This window comes from Oncorhynchus gorbuscha, linkage group LG12, assembly GCF_021184085.1.
Source record: "Oncorhynchus gorbuscha isolate QuinsamMale2020 ecotype Even-year linkage group LG12, OgorEven_v1.0, whole genome shotgun sequence".
Lineage (NCBI taxonomy): Eukaryota > Metazoa > Chordata > Actinopteri > Salmoniformes > Salmonidae > Oncorhynchus > Oncorhynchus gorbuscha.
In genome coordinates, this window is record NC_060184.1 from 53093550 (window position 1) to 53114499 (window position 20950).

The window sequence follows — 20950 nt, forward strand, 5'->3', positions numbered from 1 at the left end:
GTCTTAAATTGTATAGTTTGTTTTTGCGTATTAGGGTACCTAATGTTTGATTATAAACGTTGATTGACTTGTTTGGATAAGTTCATTGATAACGTTTAGGATTAATTTTATATGCATTATGAAGGAGGGAAACCGAGTGGATTTTTGACTGAAGCTTTTATGGATATAAAGAAGGACTTTATCGAACAAAACGACCATTTGTAATGTAACTGGGACCTTTTGTAGTGAGAAGAGAAGAAGAATGTCAAAGGTAAGGCATATATTATATTGCTATTTCTGACTTTCGTGTCACAACTCCCTGGTTGAAAATTATTTGTTATGCATTTGTGTGCTGGGCGCTGTCCTCAGATCATCGCATGGTTTGCTTTCGCCGTAAAGCCTTTTTGAAATCTGAAATGGCAGCTGGATTAACAACAAGTTAAGCTTTATTTTTATGTATTGCCCTTGTGATTTCATGAAAATTTAATTTGAATTTTGCCCTCTGCAATTTCACCGGAAGATGTCGAAATGGGACGCTAGCATCCCACTGATCTGCAAGAAGTTTTAGGTATTTCAGTGCATCTGTGAGATGTGAGATGTTACCCCACACTTCCACCAAGGCACCTGCAAATTCCTGGACATTTCTGGGGGAACGGTTCTAGCGCTCACCCTCCGATCCAACAGGTCCAAGACTTGCTCAATGGGATTGTGATCTGGGCTCTTTGCTGGCCATGGCAGAACACTGACATTCCTGTCTTGCAGGAAATCACGTGCAGAATGAGCAGTATGGCTGGTGACATGGTCATGCTGGATGGTCATGTCAGGATGAGCCTGCAGGAAGGGTACCACATGAGGGAGGAGGATGTCTTCCCTGTAATGCAGTGTTGAGATTGCCTGCAATAACAACAAGCTCACTCCGATGATGCTGTGACACCCCACCCCAGACCATGATGGACCCTCCACCTCCAAATCGATCCCGCTCCAGAGTACCGGCCTCAGTGTAACGCTCATTCCTTTGACGATAAATGCAAATCCGACCATCGCCCCTGGTGAGACAAAACCATTGTTGATGGTCGTGATGCTCTTCAGTGGAGAGCACTTTTAGCCAGTCCTGGGTTTGTGCCCATAGGCAACGTTCTTGCCGGTGATGTCTGCTGAGGACCTGCCTTAAAACAGGCCTACAAGCCCTCGGTCCAGCATCTCTCCGCCTATTGAGGACAGTTTGAGCACTGATGGAGGGATTGTGCATTCCTGGTGTGACTCGGGCAGTTGTTGTTGCAATCCTGTACCTGTCCCGCAGGTGTGATGTTTGGATGTACCGATCCTGTGTAGTCCTCAAACCTCTCTGCTGCATGCCTAAGGCATGTTCACTTAGATGAGCATCAACCCTGGGCATCTTTCTTTTGGTGTTCTTCAGAGTCAGTAGAAAGGCCTCTCTAGTGTCCTAAGTTTTCATAACTGTGACCTTAATGGTCTATTGTCTGTAAGCTTATTAATTGTTTATGGTTCATTGAACAAGCATGGGAAACAGTGTTCAAACCCTTTACAATGAAGATCTGTGAAGTTAATTGGATACATACACATCCACATCCATGACATGGTCCTGAAAAAGAGACTTTTTTGTGTCGAGTTCACATACACCTCCTACTTGGCATGTTTCTTGTGATGCGGTTCACATTTGCACATATGGATGTGTTGACATGACAACTGTGTCAGAGTTTTGAACCACCCTTCCCCCCATTTGTTCTATGCTGGCTGAAGACCTAGCTAGCCAGTAACTAGCTCACACCAACCATAGATGAAAGGGGATACATATACATATCTTTTAATCTAGTGTAAACTTTTAATTATATTTGCTGACACCTTACAGTCAACTTTTGCCACCGGTAGAGTAGCTACAGTATCTAGCTATATAAAACACACCCCTCTGCAAATACACCTTCTCCAATGTTAATTACAAGTCGTTACTTGCCTTGTAACCAACATCAGAGAAGGTCGTATTTGCACAGGGGCTTGGTTTATATAGTTAGATGTCTACTCTACTGGTGCCAAAGTTTGACTGTAGGGTGTCAGGTAATATGATTTTAAAGTTGAACCTTTTACTCCATGGCAAAGATACTTATATGTTTCCCCTTTCATCTGTGTGTGGTGTTAGCTAGTTACTGGCAAGCTAGTTCTTCAGCCATCATGGAAAATTCTAAATAATTAATCTATTCAAATTTGGCAAACAAAATGGTAATCCAATCAAATCAAATAAAAAAAATATCAAAAGCAATCCATCAATCAAAATATACAAATCTGTCAGTCTGTCAGTCAGTCTACAATGTTTCTGTCTTTGTGTTGGAGGAGGGGAAGGGATGTTGCCTGGGCTTGTAGTTTCTGGATAAAGGTGGCAGATCTGGTAGGTCAGTGCTGTGTCCAAGGTTGGATTTGGGGTTGGGATGGGAAAACCTGGGTTGGTGTTTGGTCCGGGTTGGAAATTGTGCTGGTACCAGGGTAGGAAAACCAGGGGTTGGTGCTGGGTCTGGTACTGTGGCCTGCTCACTCTGGTTGAAGGTTGGATCTTTGCTCACTACTCCACGCCTCGTCTGGTACTGGATCTACAGATGGGACGAAGGAAACCTGAGGAGCAAGCAGACTGACAAGGGAGCCCTAGACCCAGAGGTCAAATGTTGCACACCCCTGTTGTCCGCTCGCTCCAGGTGAATGTTGGGTGTTTGGTCCCTCCTCCGCGCCTCTTCCTGTGTGTTCTGGTGCTGTGACTAGGTCTGGTACTGGAACTGGGTCTGGTCTGCTGCTGGATCTGCAGATTGAAGGAAGGAACACCTGAGGAGTGAGTAGACACAGCTGGAAGCACAATACCCGGAAGTCAGTGATGATAATCCTTGTGGACTGCTTGCTCCAGGCATAGGTCTAGAGCTCTGGTACTTCCTCCTGGCCTTTTCTAGTGTGGTGATTAATGGTTCCTGCTTCTGGTCTGGTTCTGCGAGAGTGATATGTTTAGAGGGAGGAAGGGGGAAAGGTATAGGACATACACTTCAGAACATGTTCCATGTAGTGAATCTGTTATTCAATGCATTTGTATGGGTTAATAAAAGCAAGTCCAAAAATATATGTATTTTTTATACTTCAAGGGGTCTTAAAATTCTAAATCAAATAGCTAAATGATTCCATATAGCTTAGTATACCCCCTTCCCCTGGCTTAGACTGGGTGTAGACACTTATGGGTTAACGTTTACTTATGCACGAGTGTACATTTGAAATGGAAGTTGCGGGACAGAAGGTTTGGAACTCCTTCGTGTGCTTCTGTTATGGTGAAAAGTCCTCAATGAAACTGACATTAAATTTGTTGGGTGATACATTTGCATCTGATGGAAGGCTATTCCAGCAGGCTATTGGGAAACACAACCACTTGTTACCTTGCAATCGCCAAGCTATTCATGTTGATTAAATTAGTCTGTTAATTTGAACTATGCAAGCTGCTAAATCGTTCAGTTTAAACCTTGCCTACATTTTACCTAGGATACTTTAGACTATCTGACATAAGATGCAAGCCTATCAGGGACTATTGTCTGCCTGTATCTATCGAAGCAAACCATGACAAAGTAGAATTACATTCATAAACCCAGATTTTAGTCAATCTCAGAAAGTGATCATTTTTGTCTGTTTGTGATCTTAACATTTGGCATATAATAACAGCACAATTGCCAGAAATAGTCTAACATTAGTTTTTTCAGTTCATCCAAGTGTTTCTTGTTCAGAGATTTCGGGATCCTCTGTCCAACTTTCATCACTCAAACTCTCCCATCGGATTTATCTATAGTTATGCACATGCGCAAAAGGTATTCATTTACAATTATAAACCAGGTTATTTACAATTATAAACCGGGTTCAAGCCTTTAATGTTGACTGGATGCTTTCAAGATCCGCTGTCCAACTTTCATCACTCAAACTCTCCCATTGGATTTATCTATAGTTAAGCACATGCGCAAAAAAGTTATAATTAGGAACCGTGTTCGAGCCCTGAATGATGATTGGCTGAAATATGTTTTATATCAGACAGTATATCATGGGTATGCCAAAAATGTATTTTTACTGTTCTAATGACGTTGGTAACCAGTTTATAATAACAATAAGGCATCCCGGGGTTTGTGATATATGGCCAATATACCAATGCTAACGGCTGTATCCAGGCACTCTGTGTTGCCTAAGAACAGCCCATAGCCGTGGTATATTGGCAAAATACCATACATCCTGATGCCGTATTGCTTATTTAATCATAGCATTCAAATGAGTTAAATCAACAGTCATTGATGGAGAATGATCTGGCGAGTTTAATAAGGGAAAATTATATTTTCACTTGCTACAAATTCAAATTAGTTTATTACGTCATGTCATAGTTCGAAATAATTATTATTTTGATGAATACCACATTTTTGCTTCAAACTTCATTACAAGTTATGTCGATATTACTTCTTAATTGGCTTGATAACATTATGGAAAAAAAAATATTGTTTAAATGTGGCAACTCCTCTCTAGCTTGTGTAAAGAAATGTGGGCTAGGTTTTCAGGCCTTCTGGGTATTTTTTTTGATAAACCTGACAACCCTGCAAGAAACATTTGACATCATTGATGTAATTTCAATGTTTGAGTTACTTTGTGTATCACTAAATTAGCTGAATTTACTCCAATGCTGCTCACTGTATCCAAGTTGCTTGACATAGGTGTTTCAAAAAGCTGTCAGTCAAGGTGGCTCATGCATATAAGTTCCCCGCCCTCTCAGCCTGTTTTTTTTAACTTCCTGGTAGTTAGCCATGGGAGAGAAATTCTTTATCTTAAAATGTTGAGCATTTCAATCCAAAACAAATATTATGGGTGATTTTTTTTAGTTACTCAAAAGGCTATAAGAATGACTGTTCCAGACCTTTAAAGAATATATGTTTTTAAGGATGACAAATTGACTTAGAATCTCAATTGGTGAAGTTTATAGGATAAAACATTCATGAATGTAATAAACATCTCTGTCCCTACCAAATATAGTCATGGGCGGTACATCTACAATTCAATCGAAAGGCAAGGTACTCTGGGAAAAAATCATATAAGTTTCACTCAAAGCAGTGTGTTAATATAATGCTGGTTCCATTATATGATCCCACTCTTTCAGTGTTGATTTAACACTGGATCATTTGCTGTGTACTGTAAGGTCACTGACCACCTGTCTTTCCTCAGTAATGTAGTTCAGACTTAATTGTAACTGTAGGTCCCCAAGATACTACCTCTTGTGTAACATGTTGCTCTAGGCACTCCATTCTCCCCCTCAACGACATATACCCCAGAGTTTGTGTACGTGTGTGTGCATATCTGTTTACTTTTTGTCCACAAACTCCCTTTATATTGCTTATTTTCTTGGCTTGATAAACTCAGTCCAGGATTATTTTTTTTTGCTGTTGCGGCTGTTAAAATGTGATTTGGCCTCAAAGTGAAAAGGATGGTTAGTATGAAAATAGGAGTGCATGCAGTCACTAATGACCAGGAGGTCGCAGAGTGATGGCTCATATACAGTTGGAAATAAATTACTTCCCTCATCGTATCATGGTCTACATCCCGAATGGCACCCCATTGCCTTTATAGTTCTCTAGTTTCTTTGTGCACTTTAATCAAATCGTATCGGTCACATACTGTACACATATTTTGCAGATGTTATTGCGGGTGTAGAGACATGCTTGTGGTCCTAGCTCCAACAGTACAGTAGTATCTAACAATTCACAGAAATAAACACAAATATAAAAGTAAAAGAATGGAATTATGAAAAAAAATATATTAGGAAGAGGAATGTAGGAGTGGCATTGACTAAAATACAGTAAAATGCAGTATATACATTTTAAATGAGTAAAGCAGTTGAAAACATTTTTAAAGTGACTAGGGATTCCATGTCTATGTAGATTGGGCAGCAGCCTCTTAGATTCAGGGTTGAGTAACCGGGTGGTAGCCGGCTAGTGATGGCTATTTAACAGTCTGATGGCCTTGAGATAGAAGCTGTTTTTGAGTCTGTCGGGCCCAGCTTTGATGCACCTGTTCTGACCTCACCTTCTGGATGATATCGGGGTGAACAGGCCGTGGCTTGGGTGGTTGATGTCCTTAATGATCTTTTTGGCCTTCCTGTGACATCGGGTGCTGTAGGTGTCCTGGAGGGCAGGTAGGTTGCCCCCGGTGATGCGTTGGGCAGACAGCACCACCCTCTGGAGAGCCCTGCGGTTGCGGGGAGTGCAGTTGCTGTACCAGGTGGTGATACAGCCCGACAGGACACTCTCAATTGTGCATCTGTAAAAGTTTGTGAGGGTCTTAGAGGCCAAGCCAAATTTCTTCAGCCTTCTTAGGTTGAAGAGGCGCTGTTGCGCTTTCTTCACCATACTGTCTGTGTGGGTGGACGATTTCAGATTGTCAGTGATGTATACTCAGAGGAACATGAAGCTTTAAATTGGAATAGGGTGCCATGTGGGGGACACACATTGAGATTCTCAGGGTGTCAGAATTTTTATGTCATCAGACGTACAGTATGTTGCCCTGTCAGACCCAGATGATTGACTGAGGAGAAAATCTAGAGAAGCCGAAGAGACATTACCCTGATTGGCAAGGGCAATGATAAACATAACTATCCACTTCAAATGTAAAATGACCTATCGTTAATGATGCATAAATCTACTGTAGATAAGATATTACATTTTTAGATCCGCCTTTATGAATCTCTGGTCTGAGTTCGTATGGCAGCAAGCAAACAGTAACTCCTTCCTGACTTTGATGAAGAGAGATTCGAACTGGGAAAAGGCAAACAACTGCGTGATCAACACCAGTTGGGAGGATACAATAGTTAGTGATGAAGTCTGTGAACAAGTGTATAAATGGCTTTCACCTGTATATACCCCCCCCCCCCGGGTGCACGTTTAGGGGTTTGCTCTAGCACTACACAGTTGATTCTAATAATCAAAGCTTGATGATGAGTTGGTTATTTGAATCAGCTGTGTAATGCTAGGGAACAAACAAAACGTGCCCACAGGAGGACCCCAGAACCAGGTTTGGGTAACCCTGCTCTGCACCACTGGATGATGACAGGGATGGTCAAAACTTACAAAACGCAAATACAAAATACAGATACAAAATACCACAAAGACCAAATGTATCAAAATAGACTACAGAATATCTGTATTTTGTAATGTATTTAATTAAAATACTTGTGTTTTGTATTTTAAAATACGAAAATATATTAGCAAATAGTAGTTCCGAATAGCAACAACATTCAGTACCTATTACAAAATGCTTTTCTTGCTGTGTGATACGTTGTTGTTTATCTACCTTCAATGAGCAAGTCACTCTGGATAGGAGTGTCTGCTAAATTAACAAAATGTAAATGTTAAAATTAACATACCAAAATGAACTGCAAAGCATAATGGGTATTCTTTTCGGCCTTGTTTCTGGGCAAAGCTCATTACGCAGCAAACTTTGCAATTGCACATTTTTATATTTACATTTTAGTCACTTAGTAGATGCTTTTTTCCAGAGAAATGTACAGTTAGTGCATTAACCTTAAAGCTGCAATATGCAACTTTTTGGGCGAACCAACCAAATTCACATAGAAATCTATGTTATAGATCTGTCATTATCGTTGAAAGTCTAAGAAGTGGTAGATCTGTTCTACATGCACTATTTCTATGCTTCCCATTCTTAAGTTTAGTTTTTTCGGGTTTTGTATACCAGCTTCAAACAGCTGAAATAAAGTATTTTTGGTTATGGAAAGTATATTTCACAGCTGTTAAGATGGTACAATGATTCTCTACATCAGGGGTCATTAACTAGATTCAGCAGTGGGCTGATTATTTTCTTGAGCGCATGGTCTGGGGGCCTGAACATAATTACAAATAATTTATAGACTGCAAATTGACTGCAAGAAGCCCTTACAGATATATTATTTGACTAAAACATAATCATTTCAAACCTTGAATACAATTGTATACGATCACGTCTCTCTATTATGTGTGGAAATACTTACAATACAGATTTTCAAAATTAAAATTTGATGGTGATTTGCTGGTGTTTTCAGTCTTATGTCCAACCATGAAATAAAATTCATAGAAATATATGCATTGGTTGCTCAGAACACTTGACAGGCCAAATAAAACCTCCAGTTGGGACACCCTGCTCTACACTAAATTGAAAGTAGGGGAACTATTCTAATTTTTGCAACCTGGAAATGGCGGAGCGATGTCTGTATAGTGCATCTTTAAGATAGCTAGGTGAGATAACATCACAGTCTTATCTTAAAGTACACAGAGGGGCACAAAATGTAGACCACTAAATAAAAAAGGGTAGAGTAAACTATTTTGTATTTTGAAAATACAAAATACATTAAAGTGTAGTTCAGCCCACTGTAATTCAAATTTAAAAATACTCAGAGGCAATCAGGGCTCCTGAGTGGAGAAGGGGTCTTAGGGCACTGCATCTCAGTGCTAGAGGCATCACTACAGACCCTGGTTTGATCCTGGGCTGTATCACAACCAGACATGATCGGGAGTCCCATGGGGTGGCACACAATTGGCCCAGCATTGTCTGGGTTAGGGGGAGGGTTTGGCTGGTGTAGGCTGTCATTGTAAAATAAGAATTTGTTCTTAAGTGACTTGCCGGGTTAAGTAAAACATTATTAAAATATGTATTTCAAATACATGTAACAGAATTACTGGCCATCTCTGGATAATGTGTGATCATCACAAAGCTTACTCGCTGAGGACCAACCGAGAGTGAGCAAACAAGCAAACCATTACAGAAAATCATCATTTCGTATTTTCACCAAGAAACCACAACTTACCATCAAACAACAGCTGGTAATCAGCCCAAACATTACTCACACATTCACAGGCCCGAATATAGCACCACAGTGGATGTGTCCTAATGCCCATAAAACCTAATGGTCAAACAGGGAAATGGTTCCAAACTTTTTTCCAAAATGAATTTCTCCCATAGGGAATGTTTTAAAGACTTAAAATACGGGCTGTGTTTCGTGTAGGCTTACAGTGAGGTGCGAAAGTATACACCCCCCCCCTTGTCATTTTTCCTATTTTGTTGCCTTACAACCTGGAATTAAAATATGTCATTTAATATACACAACATGCCTACCACTTTGAAGATGCTAAATGTTTTATTGTGAAACAAACAAAAATGAGACAAAACAACTGAAAACTTGAGCGTGCATAACTATTCACCCACCCCCAAAATCAATACTTTGTAGAGCCACCTTTTGCAGCAATGAGCTTGGCACATCAAGCCACTGGGATTTTTGCCCATTCTTCAAGGCACATCTGCCTCAGCGCTTTCAAGTTGGATCGGTCCGCTGGTGTACAGCAATCTTTAAGTCATACCACAGATTCTCAATTGGATTGAGGTCTGGGCTTTAACTAGGCCAATCCAAGACATTTAAATGTTTCCCCTTAAACCACTTGAGTGCTGCTTTAGCTGTATGCTTAGGGTAATTGTCCTGCTGGGAGGTGAACCTCTGTCTCAGTCTCAAATCTCTGGAAGACTGAAACAGGTTTCCCTCAAGAATTTCCCTGTATTTGGCACCATTCATCATTCCTTCAATTATGACCGCTTTCCCAGTTCCTGCCGTTGAAAAACATCCCCACAGCATGATGCTGCCACCACCATGCTTCACTCTGGGGATGGTGTTCGTAGGGGTGATGTGAGGTATTGGGTTTGCGCCAGACATAGTGTTTTCCTTGATGGCCAAAAAGCTCAATTTTAGTTTCATCTGACCAGAGTACCTTTCTTCCATATGTTTGGGGAGTCTCCCACATGCCTTTTGTTTACTTAAAGAAAAAAATAAGCAATGCTTTTTTTTCTGGCCACTCTTCCATAAAGCCCAGCTCTGTTGAGTGAACAGTTTAAAGTGGTCCTATGGACAGATACTTCAATATCTGCTGTGGAGCTTTGCAGCTCCTTCAGGGTTTCAGTAACAGGCAGCAGGTAGCCTAGTGGTTAGAGCAGTGGACTAGTAACTGAACAGTTGCAAGATCAAATCCCTGTGCTGAAAAGGTAAACATCTGTTTTTCTGTCCCTGAACAAGGCAGATAGCCCACTGTTCCAAGGCTGTCATTGAAAAAAAGAATTTGTTCTTTAAACTGACTTGCCTAGTTAAATAAAGGTAAAATAATACATATTTAGTCTCTTTGTTGCCTCTCTGATTAATCCTCTCCTTGCCTGGTCTGTGAGTTTTGGTGGGCGGCCCTTTCTTGGCAGGTTTGTTGTGGTGCAATATTCTTTCCATTTTATAATAATGGATTTAATGATACTCCGTGGGATGTTCAAAGATTCAGATATTGTTTTTTACACAACCCTGATTTGTATTTCTCCACAACTTTTTCCCTGACCTGTTTGGAGAACTCCTTGGTATTCATGGTGGCTCTTGCTTGGCGGTGCCCCTTGCTTAGTGGTGTTGAAGACTCTGGGGCCTTTCAGAACAGGTGTATGTATGTATACTGAGATAAGGTGACAGATAATGTGACACTTAGATTGCAGACAGGTGACACTTTATTTAACACATTTTGTGACTTCTGAAGGTAATTGGTTGCATCAGATCTCATTTAGGGGGTCCATAGAAAAGGGGGTGAATACATATGCACGTACCACTTTTCCGTTTAAAATTATTAAATTTTACTTCACCAATTTGGACTATTTTGTGTATGTCCACTACATGAAATCCAAATAAAAATCTATTGAAGTTACAGGTTGTAATGCAACAAAATAGGCAAAACTCTGAGGATGAATACTTTTGTAAGGCACTGTACCCTTGTGTGACATGTTGATAACCATATAAATCTCATACAAGGTGATTTTCATCAATATATTCGGCAGTATTTGCTCTCAGATTCGAAAAATGCTAATTTGCATCAAAGTAGGCATCATGCAAGACTCCAAATCCCTGCAAGCTCCTGCTCGTCATCTCTTTGCTAACAGGTATTGTGTCAATTTTGCACAAGACAGTTCACATAATTGTCCATTTAAAGAAAGGTAGCCAATTTATTAATTACTACATTTAGCTATCATTAGATAGTTAATCCAGAGATTCTTAACTTTGCCTCGATTCGGCAGTCTCGTCCAGATCATCATTGCATTTGTAGTTCTTTACGCTAGTCACATCAGCAGCTAATTAGCATTTCATTTTTGGGGGGTAAATACAGGCGTATATATTGATAAAAGTCACCTTGTCTGAGAGAGATTTACATGGTTGTCAAAACTTCTTGCCAGGGTAAGCCTACACAAAACACGGCCCTTATTTTATGTGTTTCTAAAATCCCATATGGGAAAAATGAATTGTGAAAAAACTATTGGTACCATTTCCTTGTTTGACCGCTAAGTTTAATGGGTATTATGACTCATAGTGTGGTACTCTATAGCTTGTGCCCCACACATCTGCTCTGCAGGAATAGGAGCATTTCAGCAGCACAGACAGCAGCCCAAATGCCAGCAAGTAGGCCTACTTGTAGATAGCGCTACACACACAAAATGCCTTGTAGTCAGCGCTACATGTAATGCGCAAGGGCGCAAGTCCATCCATCTATCCTTCTGGGTAAAGACATCAGTGACTGTAAAACTTCTCCCTGTTTGCCCTCAGTTTTAAAAGTAAGACATGCGATGGAGATGATGGCAAGAGATGAGAGTCGTTCTTGATAGGTCTGGTTTCGACTGTATGTCTTTATCCGATTCAGCACAGAAAATTACCTCTCAATGGATGCTGCTGTGACTGACGGTGAGGACCAGCTGCAGTAACTGTGTTGCCTTGGGACAGTCTGTGTCAGGTCATGCTGGAACTAAAAGCTGAGGAGCTGTCCAGCGGCCTCATTTATAAACCGATCATAAGTACAAAATAGACCCCTTAATGTGCGTGCACAAGTTTTCACGCAAAAGTTAGAATTTATAAAAACTGAACTTGACTTGAGAATGCGTTTTCCTCCACACAAACTTTAAACCATGCGTACACAGTTTTGAGTGGTTGAAGTATTGCATTACATGAAGGCAAAAGTAACCTAATAGCCTTCTGCAAATGGGGAATATAATATGACACTCTTATTCACAACAAAAAACAGGCAGCTAAATATAATAATAAAATGCAATAATTTGCCGTTACTGAGATGAGTGAAAATCTCTTTATTTTATCTTTGCATTCAAAAATAATTAGAGATGGGCATCTATTTCCTATTTATTTCATTACCATGATCATTGCAGAATAAATATTTTATAACTGTGATGGTTTCATACTTACGAAATAGCCTATAGGCCTACATGAAGTTAGGATAGGCTACCATTCATCCCATCTCTCATTTAACTGGACCTACTTCAGAATAGTAAATAGATAAGCTTATTACAAACATTATGAAAGTGGTAGGTTTTCCAACTCTGAGAATTGAAAAGCCTCTTGAGGAAGTCATAAAATTATGTTAGCCTCATTGAAGCTGCAAAACAGCATTCAACCTGAATATGTGACAAAAAAAATAAAACAGAACAGATGACTTAAGAAAAATGTAAATGCAACGTGCAAAATACTAAATATTAAAAGGAAATCAGTCAAGTGAAATAAATGCATGAGGCCGTAATCTATGGATTTCACATGACTGGGCAGGGATGAAGCAATGGATAAGCCTGGTAAGGAATAGACCCACCCACTGGCGAGCCAGGTTCAACACCCTCGTCAGAAGACAATCCTTCTGGTCAAGAAGCCAGATGTGGAGGTCCTGGGCTGGAGGTTTGCGCTGGTGAGGCCGGTTGGACGTACTGCCAAATTCTCAAAAAAATGTGTTGGAGGCGACTGAGGGTAAAAAAAAAACATGTATATTCAATTCTCTGGCAATAGCTCTGGTGGACATTTCTGAAGTCAGCATGCCAATTGCATGCTCCCTCAACCTGAGGCATTTGTAGCATTGTGTTGTATAACAAAACTGCACATTTTAGAGTAGCCTTTTAATGTCCCCAGCACAAGGTGCACATGTGTAATTATTATGCTGTTTAATCAGCTTCTGGATATGCCACACCTGTTAGGTGGACGGATTACCTTGGCAAATTATACATGTTTACTAACAGGTAGGTAAACAAATCTGTGCACAACATTTGAGAGAAGTATGATTTTGTGCATATGGTACATTTTTTAAACATGGGAACTTTTATTTCAGCTCAAGAAACATGGGACCAACATGTTTCTACTGACTCTATTACGTAAACATTTTTGTTTAGTATACATTGAATCATTGAAGGTTCCTTCCTCCAAGAACTCCTCAACTAACCAAAGGTGCAAATATGAACCATAGCAACAGTTTCTTTAGGAACCTGCACTGTGATAGTCTCAGAGGTCCGTTAAAAGCGCAGAGAGCATCATGAAGAACTAGGAACACACCAGGCAGGTCCGAGATACTGTTGTGAATAAGTGACAATGCCACCAGCCATACTGCTTGTTCTGTGTGTGATTTCCTGTGTAAAATACTTGTATGGTTGAGGAATTTTAATAATGAGATTGCTGTTGTTTTGTTTTGCTAATATATGAATAATAATAGTATTATTGGATAGAATACACTCTGAAGTTTCTAAAACTGTTTGAAGGATGTCGGTGAGTATAACAGAACTAGCAGGTGAAAACCTGAGACAAATCCAACCAGGAAGTGGGAAATCTGAGGTTTGTAGTTTCATTTAAGTGATTGCCTATCCAATATGCTGTGTCTATGGGGCCAGATTGCACTTCCAGCAGATGTCAACAGTCTTTAGAAAGTTGTTTGAGGCTTCTATTGTGGTAGGTTGTCGAATAAGAGCTGTTTCAACAAGTGGACTAGGCTGAGGCCAATCAGTTGTTTACTGCGCAGTCACGCGGGTGCGCCGTTCCCTCTTTTTCCTCTGTAATGAATATGCTATTGTCCGGTTGGAATATTATTGAAGATTTATTATGAAAAATACCCTAAGGATTGATTGTAAGCCTCGTTTGACATGTTTCTACAAACTGTAATGGAACTCTTTTGACTCTTCGTCTGGATTTTGCGCTCGCGCATTGTGCCTTTGGAATAGTGAACTAAACGCGCAAACAAAAGAGTATTTGGACATAAATATGGACGTAATCGAACAAAACAAACATTGCTTGTGGGAGTCCTGGGAGTGCATTCCGACGAAGATCAGCAAAGGTAAGAGAAGATTTATAAAGCTATTTAGGACTTTTGGTGGGTAACTGTATGGCTTAATTTTGTGGCTGAATGCTGTTCTCAGATTATTGAATGTTATGCTTTAGCCGTAAAGCTTTTTTGAAATCTGACACAGCGGTTGCATTAACTTCTTGCGTCGAGCCATCCCGGATCCGGTATCGTGACTACAGCCTCAAGCTCATTACCATAATGCAACGTTAACTATTCATGAAAATCGCAAATTAAATTAAATTAATCTAGTTGCTCTCAAGCTTAGCCTTTTGTTAACAACACTGTCATCTCAGATTTTCAAAATATGCTTCTCAACCATTGCAAAACAAGCATTTGTGTAACAGTATTGATTGCTAGCATAGCATTTAGCGTAGCATTTAGCGTTAGCATTCAGCAGGCAACATTTTCACAAAAACCAGAAAAGGATTCAAATAAAATCATTTACCTTTCAAGAACTTCAGATGTTTTCAATTAGGAGACTCTCAATTAGATAGCAAATGTTCCATTTTTACAAAAAATATTATTTGTGTTGACAAATCGGTCCGTTTTCTGCGTCACATTTAGCTACGAAAAAAACCTGTATCCAGGATTGTGTAAATCTATCCGCAAGCTCATTAGCATAACACAACGTTAACTATTCATGAAAATCGCAAATGAAATTAAATGAATCTATTTGCTCTCAAGCTTAGCCTTTTGTTAACAACACTGTCATCTCAGATTTTCAAAATATGCTTTTGAACCATAGCTAAACAAGCATTTGTGTAACAGTATTGATAGCCTAGCATAGGATTTATGCCTGGCTTTCAGCATGCAACATTTTCACAAAAACCAGAAAAGGATTCAAATAAAATCATTTACCTTTGAAGAACTTCAGATGTTTTCAATGAGGAGACTCTCAGTTAGATAGCAAATGTTCCGTTTTTACAAAAAAATATGATTTGTGTTGTGTTGACCTACAGATTACGCAATAATTTCGACACAGGACACCGGGCGGGACACCAGGTAAATGTAGTCTCTTATGGTCAATCTTCCAATGATATGATTGACCTTATGGTCAATTCTTCCAATGATACAAACACGTCACAATGCTGCAGACACCTTGGAGAAACGACACAAAGGGCAGGCTTATTCCTGGCGCATTGACAGCCATATAAGGAGACATTGGAACACAGCGCCTTCAGAATCTGGGGCATTTCCTGTATGAAACTTCATCTTGGTTTCACCTGTAACATTAGTTCTGGGGCACTCACAGATAATATATTTGCAGTTTTGGAAACGTCAGAGTTTTGTCTTTCCAATGCTGTCAAATCCATTCATAGTCGAGCATCTTTTCATGACAAAATATTGCACTTAAAACGGGCACGTCTTTTTATCCAATAATGACATAGCGCCCCCATAGGTTGAAGAGGTTAAGAACAAGTTTATCTTTAATTCTATGTAAAACATGTATCTTTCATCAAAGTTTATGATGAGTATTTATGTTATTTGATGTGGCTCTCTGCAATTTCTCCAGATGTTTTGAAGACATTTCTGAACATGGCGTCAATGTAAACTGAGGTTTTTGGATATAAATATGAACTTGATCAAACAAAACATAGATGTATTGTGTAACATTGAGTCCTGGGAGTGTCATCTGATGAAGATCGTCAAAGATTGGTGATTCATTTTTTTTCTATATTTCTGCTTTTTGTGACACCTCTCTTCGGTTGTAAAATCGCTGAATGCTTTCTGTGACTAGTTGCTGACCTAACATAATGATATGTTCTGCTTTCGCCGAAAAGTCTTTATGAAATCGGACACTTTGGTTGCATTAACGAGAAGTGTATCTTTAAAATGGTGTAAAATACTTGTATGGTTGAGGAATTTTAATAATGAGATTTCTGTTGTTTTGATTTTGGCGCCATGCAATTTCACTGGCTGTTGGTGAAGTGGGACGCTAGCGTCCCGAACGATCACAGGGAGTTTAATGCAACTGGTGGCCACACCAGAAACTGACTGTTGCTTTTGATTTTGACCCCACATTATTCAGGGACACATTATTCCATTTCGGTTAGTCACATGTCTGTGGAATATGTTCAGTTTATGTTTCAGTTGTTTTGAATTTTGTTGAATTTTATTATGTTCATACAAATAATTACACATGATAATTAAGTTTGCTGAAAATAAACCAGTTGACAGTGAGATGATGTTTCTTTTTTTGTTGAGTTTAGTTCAGAAATCAATTTCATTATGCAGAAAAATACATTATTATTGCTAAAATGTATGTTCATAGATTCTACATTGCAGTTCTTTTTCATTCATTTTATAGGGTATGAGCTGCCTACCCTGACCGTACGTTACTAGAAAACATGTGTTTTTAGAACACTTTGCGTGTGATCACATTTGAAATAAGTGTTGGAGAGAGTGAGGCAAATTGTGATACATGACAAGGTGTCGTTGTGCACTAGATTGCTGTTCATTAGAACAGTCATATGAAAGGCATATTTTTTTCTGAGAACAGGTAAATGTAAATTTGACCTTTCTCAATTTTTCCAATCTTGTCTTGTTTAATATAGTTATTTTACGTAACATTTATCTGCATTCAGAAACAACCTTTATCCTGCTACATGAGAAAAATACAGCTGTTTTGCAACTCTACTTGCAGGCCTGATGTGCCCTGTATAAATGTTACACTGAGCATAAAAGGTATTTGTGAGATCTACTCTAACTCACTTGGCGAAGGCCTTGAGGTGAACCTTGTTCCCTGCTCCTCTGACTTAGTTTTTTTTTCTTCAGCTGCCCTCCTCAGGCCACAATTGACCAGACTAGGACCAGCAAACTGCCAACCACCTGGCGCAGACCAGACAGCAGAGTCACCACAAGAACTAGACGAGAGGAGTAAGGACCAAAGACACCAACTTACATCTATAGCGATCAGACTACAGGGGAGTCCCTCCATTGACTTACGGGTCACAGTCTTCTAGGTGTGTTTGCCCGCTCTGAGGTTTGTTCTCCCTTCCTCTGCAGGACCGGAACAGACCAAAAAACCACCAACACCCAGCTGAACAAGATGACCTAGATGATCCCATGAGCAATGTGACGTGGTAAGGCTAACGCTAATCCCAAACGAGGAGGCTGCCGAGGACAGAGCCGCCAATCACCTGGGAGCAGCAACAACTACTACCACCAGACCTGAAAACAGTACCCACCTGGAATTCAGCAGGGTAGTTCTCCAGAGATGTATGGGCTTTTCTCAGAGCATACCTTCTCACCAAAACAGAATCCAAGGTAGTTACAATACAGTTTCACAATGAATCCATACAGGACTACGACATACACATTTGCTTAACCGATCAGATTCTAAGCCAGGTCTGGGGGGTGAATGCTTTTTTTTCTTATTTTTTTCTCTCATCATTCTACACACAATACCCCATAATGACAAAGCAAAAAAAGGTTTTTATTTTTTTAAAGATATATAATTGAAATATCACATTTTCATAAGTATTTAGACCCTTTACAGCCTCAAGTCTTTTTGGTTATGACTCTACAAGCATGGCACACTTGTATTTGGGGAGTTTCTCCCATTCTTCTCTGCAGATCCTCTCAAGCTCTGCTAGGTTGTATGGGGAGCATCGCTGCACAGTTATTTTCAGGTCTCTCCAGATATGTTCGATCAGGTTCAAGTATGGGCTCTGGCTGGGCCACTCAAGGACATTCAGAAACTTGTCCCGAAGCCACTCCAGCATTGTCTTGGCTGTGTGCTTAGGGTCATTGTCCTGTTGGAAGGTGAAACTTCTCCCCAGTCTGAGGTCCAGAGCAGTCAGGAGCAGGTTTTCATCAAGGATCTCTCTGAACTTTGCTCCATTCATCTTCCACTTGATCCTGACTAGTCTCCCAGTCCCTGCCTCTGAAAAATATCCCCATAGCATGATGCTGCCACCACCATGATTCACCGTAGGGATTTTGCTGACGTGACACTTGGGATTCAGGCCATAGAGTTCAATCTTGGTTTCATCAGACCAGAGAATCTTGCTTCTCATGGTCAGAGTCCTTTAGGTGCCTTCTGGAAAACTCCAAGCAGGCTGTCTTGCCCTTTACTAAGGAGTTGCTTCTGTCTGGCCATTCTATCATAAAGGCTTGATTGGTGGAGTGCTGCAGAGATGGTTGTCCTTCTGGAAAGTTCTTGTGAGGGACAAATCGGTGCCAACCTCATTATGTTTATGCACCTATACAAAGTATTGAATGACCTCTTTAATGGTTTGATAAGCTTGTTTTATTGGAACTTTCTTGTGTGTGTGTGTGTGTGTGTGTGTGTGTGTGTGTGTGTGTGTGTGTGTGTGTGTGTGTGTGTGTGTGTGTGTGTGTGTGTGTGTGTGTGTGTGTGTGTGTGTGTGTGTGTGTGTGTGTGTGTGTGTGTGTGTGTGTGTGTGTGTGTGTGTGTGTGTGTTAGCACGAATACTCTAGGCGAGCTGCTAAGAGCACTGCCTCAGACTTTAGAGAAAAATGCATCTAGAGTGGTTCCTGTTGTTTTGACACCTGTTGGTCTCACTAGAGACTAGAATATCCAGCTGTTGCTGCAGTGTACACTTTACAAATGGTGCAATTGCACCCCAGTTTCGTCACGTTTGATAGGTATGTGTACGTGTGGATAGGATAGGATAAGTAATCTCTCTCACCCCCCCCCCCTTTAAGATTTAGATGCACTATTGTAAAGTGACTGTTCCACTGTAAATGTTATTTGCTTGCACAAGAAGTTTGGCTATATAAGCTGTGCCCCAACATTATTCGTTGAGCTCTGTCTTCCACCCCACCTTAGAGTGTATGGTTGATCAGTTTCATTATTGCAAATCTTATTGAAGACTAATTGTTTAAAGAGTTTCTTCTAATTGATTAGAATTTCCACCACATTCTCCATTCTCCACAAAGGAACTCTGGAGCTCTGTCAGAGCGACCATCTGGTTCTTGGTTACCTCCCTGACCAAGACCCTTCTAACCCAATTGCTCTAGGAAGAGTTTTGGTGGTTCCAAACTTCTTCCATTTAAGAATGATGGAGCCCACTCTGTCTTGGGGACCTTCAATGCTGCAGACATTTTTTGGTGCCCTTCCCCAGATCTGTCTCGGTGCTCTACGGACAATTCCTGTCAACTGTGGGACCTTATATAGACAGGTGTGTGCCTTTCCAAATAATTTCCAATCAGTTGAATTTACCACAGGTGGACTCAATGAAGTTGAAAGATCAGGATGCACCTGAGCTCAATTTCGAGTCTCAAAGCAAAGGGGCTGAATACTTATGTAAGTAAGGTATTTTTTTTTTTTATAATACATTTGCAAAAATGTCTAAACCTGTTTCCGCTTTGTCATTATGGGGTACTGATGAGGAAAACCTGTAATTTGATACATTTTAGAATAAGGCTGTAACTTAACAAAATGTGGAAAAGGGGAAGGGATCTGAATACTCCATACTGCCCCTAACTTCTCCAGCATGCTCCCTAGCAATTCAGATCCACACCCCTTACCCCTCCCGGCCCCTGATCCCACACAGCAGCAAACCAGCCAGCCTCAGTCCAGACCCCTCGGACCCTCCGAAACACCTTCACCCCTCCCAGCATCTCCCATTTCATAACCAAGACTATACAGGTTTTCAACAGGCAGTATGCGGGGAGGCATGTCTAGATCAGTGAATAGCCAAGAACCACCCAACACAAATGACCCACTAGAGGCACTCCAAATCTGCAATGGCATAGCCAACACCAGACATGGGCATCTCCCCCAATAACCCATCACCATGACATTGAGAATACACTCCAAACAGAAGGATTTTGCCCTTATGGCTGTTCATAGTTGCCTCCCCACTAGGGAATCCATCTATAGTTGCCACAAAGTACGTACAAAGATCTGCCCCCATTTAGGCATTGAACACACCTACCAACTGTTTGTGAGTTCACCATGGCCAGGTGGATCTGTGCCCCATCCATTGTTCCCTCTGTCTTCCAGCGTCTAGCCTTTCCGCCACATAGCTCCTTCTCCAACACCAGCTTAGGCCGATGGATATACCACCCCCACCCCCCTGCTCCCACTCAATCCCTTTCCCCCTTCCTTCCTGTACACGTAGAACCAGAACCGGGAACCATTCATCACCACACCAGAAGAGGCGCGGAGGAAGGACCAACTCTCTAGACCAATGCACGGATCGAGCAGACCACAGGGGAGTCCCATCACTGACCTCTGAGTCTTGTGCTTCTAGGTGTGTCTGCTCGCTCCGAAGGTTTCCTTCCTCCCCTCTGCAGATCCAACACTAGTCCCAGCACCAATCCAGATCCCAATGGCCAGTCCCAGGAACAGACCACCAGACCAGGCGCGAAGGAGGGACCAAAGATCAAATCTTCACCTGGAGTGAGCTGGCCACAGGGTAATACCACCATTGACCTCTGGGTCTGTGGCTCCCTAGAATGTCTGCTTGCTTCTCAGGTTGTCATTCCTCCCCTATACAGACCCAGATCCAGCACCTGCAGTAGTCCCGGTTCCTGGTTCCCGGTTCCTGTTTTTTACATTTACATACATTTAAGTCATTTAGCAGACGCTCTTATCCAGAGCGACTTACAAATTGGTGCATTCACCTTATGACATCCAGTGGAACAGCCACTTTACAATAGTGCATCTAAATCTTTTAAGGGGGGGAGGTGAGAAGGATTACTTTATCCTATCCTAGGTATTCCTTAAAGAGGTGGGGTTTCAGGTGTCTCCGGAAGGTGGTGATTGACTCCGCTGTCCTGGCGTC

At 40.9% G+C, this 20950-nt stretch overlaps 1 long non-coding RNA gene across 1 annotated transcript in view; it reads left to right on the forward strand.

Moving 5' to 3' along the window:
- LOC123990339 overlaps positions 1-20738 on the forward strand; it is a 67825-nt gene extending 47087 nt beyond the window's left edge. The window contains exons 2-5 of the long non-coding RNA XR_006830634.1: positions 16968-17069; positions 17199-17459; positions 20285-20581; positions 20664-20738. This is a non-coding gene — a long non-coding RNA (uncharacterized LOC123990339). The remainder of the gene's footprint in view (positions 1-16967; positions 17070-17198; positions 17460-20284; positions 20582-20663) is intronic.
- Positions 20739-20950: the final 212 nt, after the last annotated feature.